Raw genomic sequence first — 6,000 nt, 5'->3', positions numbered from 1 at the left:
CGCAGGTGAGTGACAGGCCCAAGTTCTCTCCACATCACTTTTGTGTGACAGCCCCCAGCTCTCTCCCCATCACAAGTGTGTGAATGTACCCAGCTCTCTCCCCATCACAGGTATGTAACAGCCCCCATCTCTCGCCCCATCACAGGTGAGTCACCGCCCCCAGCTCTCTACCCGTCACAGGTGACTGACAGCCCCTAGCTCTCTCCCCATCACTGGTATGTGACAGCCTCTAGCTGTGTCCGCATCACAGGTGCGTGACAGCCCCGAGCTCTCTCCCCATCACTGGTATGTGACAGCCCCCTGCTGTCTCAACATCACAGGAATGTGACAGCCCCCAGCCCTCTCCACATCACAGGTATGTGACAACACCAAGCTCTCTCCCCATCACAGGTGTGTGACCGTCCCCAGCTGTCTCCATATCACAGGTGCGTAACAGACCCCAGTTCTCTCCACTTAACAGGTGGCTGACAGCCCACAGCTCTCTCCCTATCTAAGGTGTGTGACAGCCACCAGCTCTCTCCCCATCTCATGTATGTGACAGCTTCCAGTTGTCTCCCCATTATAGGTATGTGACAGCCCGCAGCTATCTCCGCATCATACGTGCCGGACAGCCCCCAACTCTCTCCCCATCACAGGTATTTGGTAGCCCCCAGCTCTCTCCCCATCACAGGTGTGTGACAGACCCCAGCTCTGTCCCCATCACAGGTATGTGACAGCCCCCAGCTGTCTGCATATCACAAGTATGTGACAGCAACTACCTTACTCCGCATCACAGGTATCTGACTGGCCCCAGCACTCTCCCCATCAGAAGTGTTTCACAGTCCCCATCTCTTTCCCCTTCACAAGTGAGTGAGAGGCCCAAGCTCCCTTCCCATCACAGGTGTGTGACATCCCCCAGCTCTCTCCCCATCCCCAGTGAGTGACAGCCCCCAGCTCTCTCCCAATCACAGCAGTGTGACAGCCCCCAGCTCTCTTACAATTACAAGTAAGTGACAATCCCCATCTCTCGCCCCATCACAGGTGTTTGACAACCCCAAGCTCTCTCCCCATCACTGGTATGTGACAGCCCCCAGCTGTCCCCGCATCAGAGGTGCCTGACAAACCCCAAGTCTCTCCCCATCAAGGTATGTGACAACCCCCAGTTGTCGCCACATCATAGGTATGTGACAACGCCAAGCTCTCTCCTCATCACAGGTGTGTGACCATCCACAGCTGTCTCCATATCACAGGTGCGTGAAAGCCCCCAGCTCATTCCCCTTCACAGGTGGGTGACAGCCCCCAGCTCTCGCCCGATCACAGTTGATTCACAGCCCCCATCTCTCTCCCCATCACAAGTGAGTGACAGCCCCCAGCTCTCTCCCCATCACAGGTGTGTGACCGACCCCAGCTGTCTCCATATCACAGGTGCGTGAAAGCCCCCAGCTCTCTCCCTTTCACAGGTGGGTGACGGCCCCTAGCTATCGCTCCAACACATGTATGTGACAGCCCCCATCTCTCTCCCCATCACAAGTGAGTGACAGCCCCCAGCTCTCTCCCCATCACAGGTGTGTAACCGTCCCCAGGTGTCTCCAAATCACAGGTGAGTGACAATGCCCAGCTCTCTCCCATTCACAGGTGTGTGACAGCCACCAGCTCTCTCCCCATCACAGGTGAGTGACAGCCCCCAGCTCTCTCCCCATCACAGGTATCTGAGAGCCCCCAGCTGTCTCCGCAACACAGGAGCCTAACAGCCCCCAACTCTCTCCCCATCACAGGTATGTCACAACGCCCATTGTCTCCACATCACAGGTATGTGACAACTACTAGGTGTCTACGCATCACAGGTATGTGTGAGCCCCAGCTGTCTCCCCATCACAGGTGTGCGACAGACCCGAGCTCTCTCCATCACAGGTGAGTGATAGACCCCAGCTTTCTCCCCATCACAGGTATGTGACAACTCCCAGCTGTCTCCACATCACAGATGCCTGACAGCACCCAACTTTCTCCCCATCACAAGTATGTGTTACCCTTAGCTGTCTCCACATCAGAGGTATGTGAAAGACACCAGCTGTCTCCGCATCACAGGTATGTGACAGCCCCCAGGGCTCTCCCCATCACAGGTGTTTGACAGTCCGCATGTCTTTCCCCATCACAGGTGTGTGATAGGCGCGAGCTCTCTCCCCATTAGAGGCGAGTGACAGCCCCCAGCTCTCTCGCCATCACAGGTGTGTCAGTCCCCAGCTCACTCCCCATCACAGGGGAGTGACATTCCCCATCCCTTCCCCTTCACAGGTGTGTGACAGCCCCCAGCTCTCTCCTGATCACAGGTAAGTGACAGCCCCCAGCTCTCTCCACATCACAGGTGTGTGACAGACCCCAGCTGTGTCCGCATCACAGGTGCCTGAAAGCCCCCAACTATCTCCCCATCAGAGGTATGTGGCAGCCCCCACTTGTCTCAACATCACAGGTATGTGACAGACCCCAGCTCTCTCCCCATCACAGGGGTTTGACAGTCCCCATCTCCCGCGCCATCACAGGTGTGTGACAGCCCCCAGCTCTCCCTCCATCACAGGTGTGTGACCGTCCCCATCTATCTCCATATCACAGGTGCGTGACAACGCCAAGCTCTCTCTCTTTCACAGGTGGGTGACGGCCCCTAGCTATCGCTCCAACACATGTATGTGACAGCCCCCATCTCTCTCCCCATCACAAGTGAGTGACAGCCTCCAGCTCTCTCTCCATCACAGGTGTGTGACCCTCCCCAGGTGTCTCCATATCACAGGTGAGTGACAATGTCCAGCTCTCTCCCATTCACAGGTGTGTGACAGCCACCAGCTCTCGCCCCATCACATGTGAGTGACAGCCCCCAGCTCTCTCCCCATCACAGGTGTCTGAGAGACCTTAGCTGTCTCCGCATCAAAGGAGCCTAACAGCCCCCAACTCTCTCCCCATCACAGGTATGTCACAACGCCCATTGTCTCCACATCACAGGTATGTGACAACCACTAGCTGTCTACGCATCACAGGTATATGTGAGCCCCAGCTCTCTCCCCATCATAGGGGAGTGACAACCCCCAGCTCTCTCCCCATCACAGGTGTGCGACAGACCCCAGCTCTCTCCCCATCACAGGTGAGTGATAGGCCCCAGCTTTCTCCCCATCACAGGTATGTGACAGCCCCCAGCTGATTCCGCATCACAAGAGCCTGACAGCCCCCAACTTTTTCCCCATCACAGGTATGTGTCAGCCCCCAGCTGTCTCCACATCACAGGTATGTGAAACACACCAGCTGTCTCCGCATCACAGGTATCTGACAGCCCCCAGGTCTCTCCCCATCACAGGTGTTTGACAGTCCCCATCTCTTTCCCCATCACAGGTGTGTGAAAGACCCCAGCTCTCTCCCCATTTCAGGTGAGCAAGAGATCCCAGCTCTCTCCCCATCACAGGTATATGAGAGCCCCCAATTTTCTCCGCATCACAGGACCATAACAGCCCCCAACTCTCTCCCCATCACATGTATATCACAACCCCCATTGTCTCCACATCACAGGGATGTGACAACCACTAGCTGTCTCTGCATCATAGGTATGTGTGAGCTCCCGGCTCTCTCCCCATCCCTGGGAAGTGACAGCCCACAGCTGTCTCCCAATCACAGCAGTGTGACAGCCCACAGCTGTCTTAGCATTACAAGTAAGGGACAATCCCCATCTCTCTCCCCATAACAGTGTGTGACAACCCCAAGCTCTCTCCCCATCACAGGTGTGTGACATTCCACAGCTCTCTCCCCATCACTGGTTAGTTACAGCCCCCAGCTCTCTCCCCATCACAGGTATGTGACAGCCCCCAGCTGTCTCCGCATCACAGGTGCATGACAAACCCCAAGCCTCTCCTCATCACAGGTATGTGACAGCCCCCAGCTCTCTCCCCCTCACAGGTGAGAGACAGCCCCCATCTCTCTCCTCATTACAGGTGAGTGACAGCCCCCAGCTCTCTCCCCATCACAGGTGAGTGGCGGCCCCTGCTCTACCCGTCACAGTTACGTGACAGCCCCCAGCTGTCTCAGCGTCACAGGTATGTGACAGTCCCCATCTCTCTCCCCATCAAAGCTGTGTGATAGCCCCCAGCTCTCTCCACATCATAGGTGAGTGACAGACCACAGCTTTCTCCCAATCACAGGTATGTGACAACTCCCAGCTGTCTCCACATCACAGATGCCTGAGAGCACCCAACTTTCTCCCCATCACAGGTATGTGTTAGCCCTTAGCTGTCTCCACATCACAGGTATGTGAAAGACACCAGCTGTCTCCGCATCACAGGTACGTGACAGCCCCCAGATCTCTCCCCATCACAGGTGTTTGACAGTCCGCATGTGTTTCCCCATCACAGGTTTGTGATAGCCGCGAGCTCTCTCCCCATTAGAGGTGAGTGACAGCCCCCAGCTCTCTCCCCATCACAGGTGTGTCAGTCCCCAGCTCTCTCCCCATCACACGTGCGTGACCGTCCCCAGTTGTCTCCATATCACAGGTGCGTGAAAGCCCCCAGCTCTCTCCCCTTCACAGGTGGGTGACAGCCCCAAACTCTCTCCTGATCACAGGTGAGTGACAGCCCCCAGCTCTCTCCCCATCACAAGTATGTGACAGCCCCCACCTGTCTCCACATCACAGGTATGTGACAGCCCCCAGCTCTCTCCCCATCACAGGTATGTGACAGCCCCCAGCTCTCTCAGCATAACAGGTATGTGACAGTCCGCATCTCTCTCCCCATCACCGGTGAGTGACAACCCCAGCTCTACACCCATCACCGGTGTGTGACAGCCCCCAGCTGTCTCAGCATTACAAGTATGTGACAATCCCCAACTCTCTCCCCATCACAGGTGAGTGATAGACCCAGGCTTTCTCCCCATCACAGGTGTGTGACAAACCCAAGCTCTCTCCCCATCACAGGTGTGTGACATCCCCCAGCTCTCTCCCTATCACCGGTGAGATACAGCCCCCCGATCTCTCCCCATAACAGGTATGTGACAGCCCCCAGCTGTCTCCGCACCACATGTGCCTGACAAACCCCAAGTCTCTCCCCATCACAGGTATGTGAGAACCCCCAGCTGTCGCCACATCATAGGTATGTGACAACACCAAGCTCTCTCCTCATCACAGGTGTGTGACCATCCCCAGCTGTCTCCATATCACAGGTGGGTGACAGCCCCCAGCTCCCGCCCCATCACAGTTGATTCACTGCCCCCATCGCTCTCCCCATCACAAGTGAGTGACAGCACCCAGCTCTCTCCCCATCACAGGTGTGTGACCGTCCCCAGCCGTCTCCATATCACAGGTGCGTGAAAGCCCCAGCTCTCTCCCTTTCACAGGTGGGTGACGGCCCCTAGCTATCGCTCCAACACATGTATGTGACAGCCCCCATCTCTCTCCCCATCACAAGTGAGTGACAGCCCCCAGCTCTCTCTCCATCACAGGTGTGTGACCGTCCCCAGGTGTCTCCATATCACAGGTGAGTGACAATGCTCAGCTCTCTCCCATTCACAGGTGTGTGACAGCCACCAGCTCTCGCCCCATCACAGGTGAGTGACAGCCCCCAGCTCTCTCCCCATCACAGGTGTCTGAGAGACCTTAGCTGTCTCCGCATCAAAGGAGCCTAACAGCCCCCAACTCTCTCCCCATCACAGGTATGTCACAACCCCCATTGTCTCCACATCACAGGGATGTGACAACCACTAGCTTTCTGTGCATCATAGGTATGTGTGAGCACCCAGCTCTCTCCCCATCCCCGGTGAGTGACAGCCCCCAGCTCTCCCCCAATCACAGCAGTGTGACAGCCCGCAGCTGTCTCCACATCACAGGTATGTGACAACGCCAAGCTCTCTCCTCGTCACAGGTGTTCCACCATCCCCAGCTGTCTCCATATCACAGGTGCGAGGAAGCCCCAGCTCTTTCCCCTTCACAGGTGGATGACAGCCCCCAGCTCTCGCCCCATCACCGTTGATTGACAGCCCCCATCTCTCTCCCCATCA

The sequence above is a fragment of the Balaenoptera ricei genome, unplaced genomic scaffold (assembly GCF_028023285.1).
Source record: "Balaenoptera ricei isolate mBalRic1 unplaced genomic scaffold, mBalRic1.hap2 scaffold_448, whole genome shotgun sequence".
In the NCBI taxonomy this organism is placed as follows: Eukaryota; Metazoa; Chordata; class Mammalia; order Artiodactyla; family Balaenopteridae; genus Balaenoptera; species Balaenoptera ricei.
Note: the sequence above shows the minus strand (reverse complement) of the source record.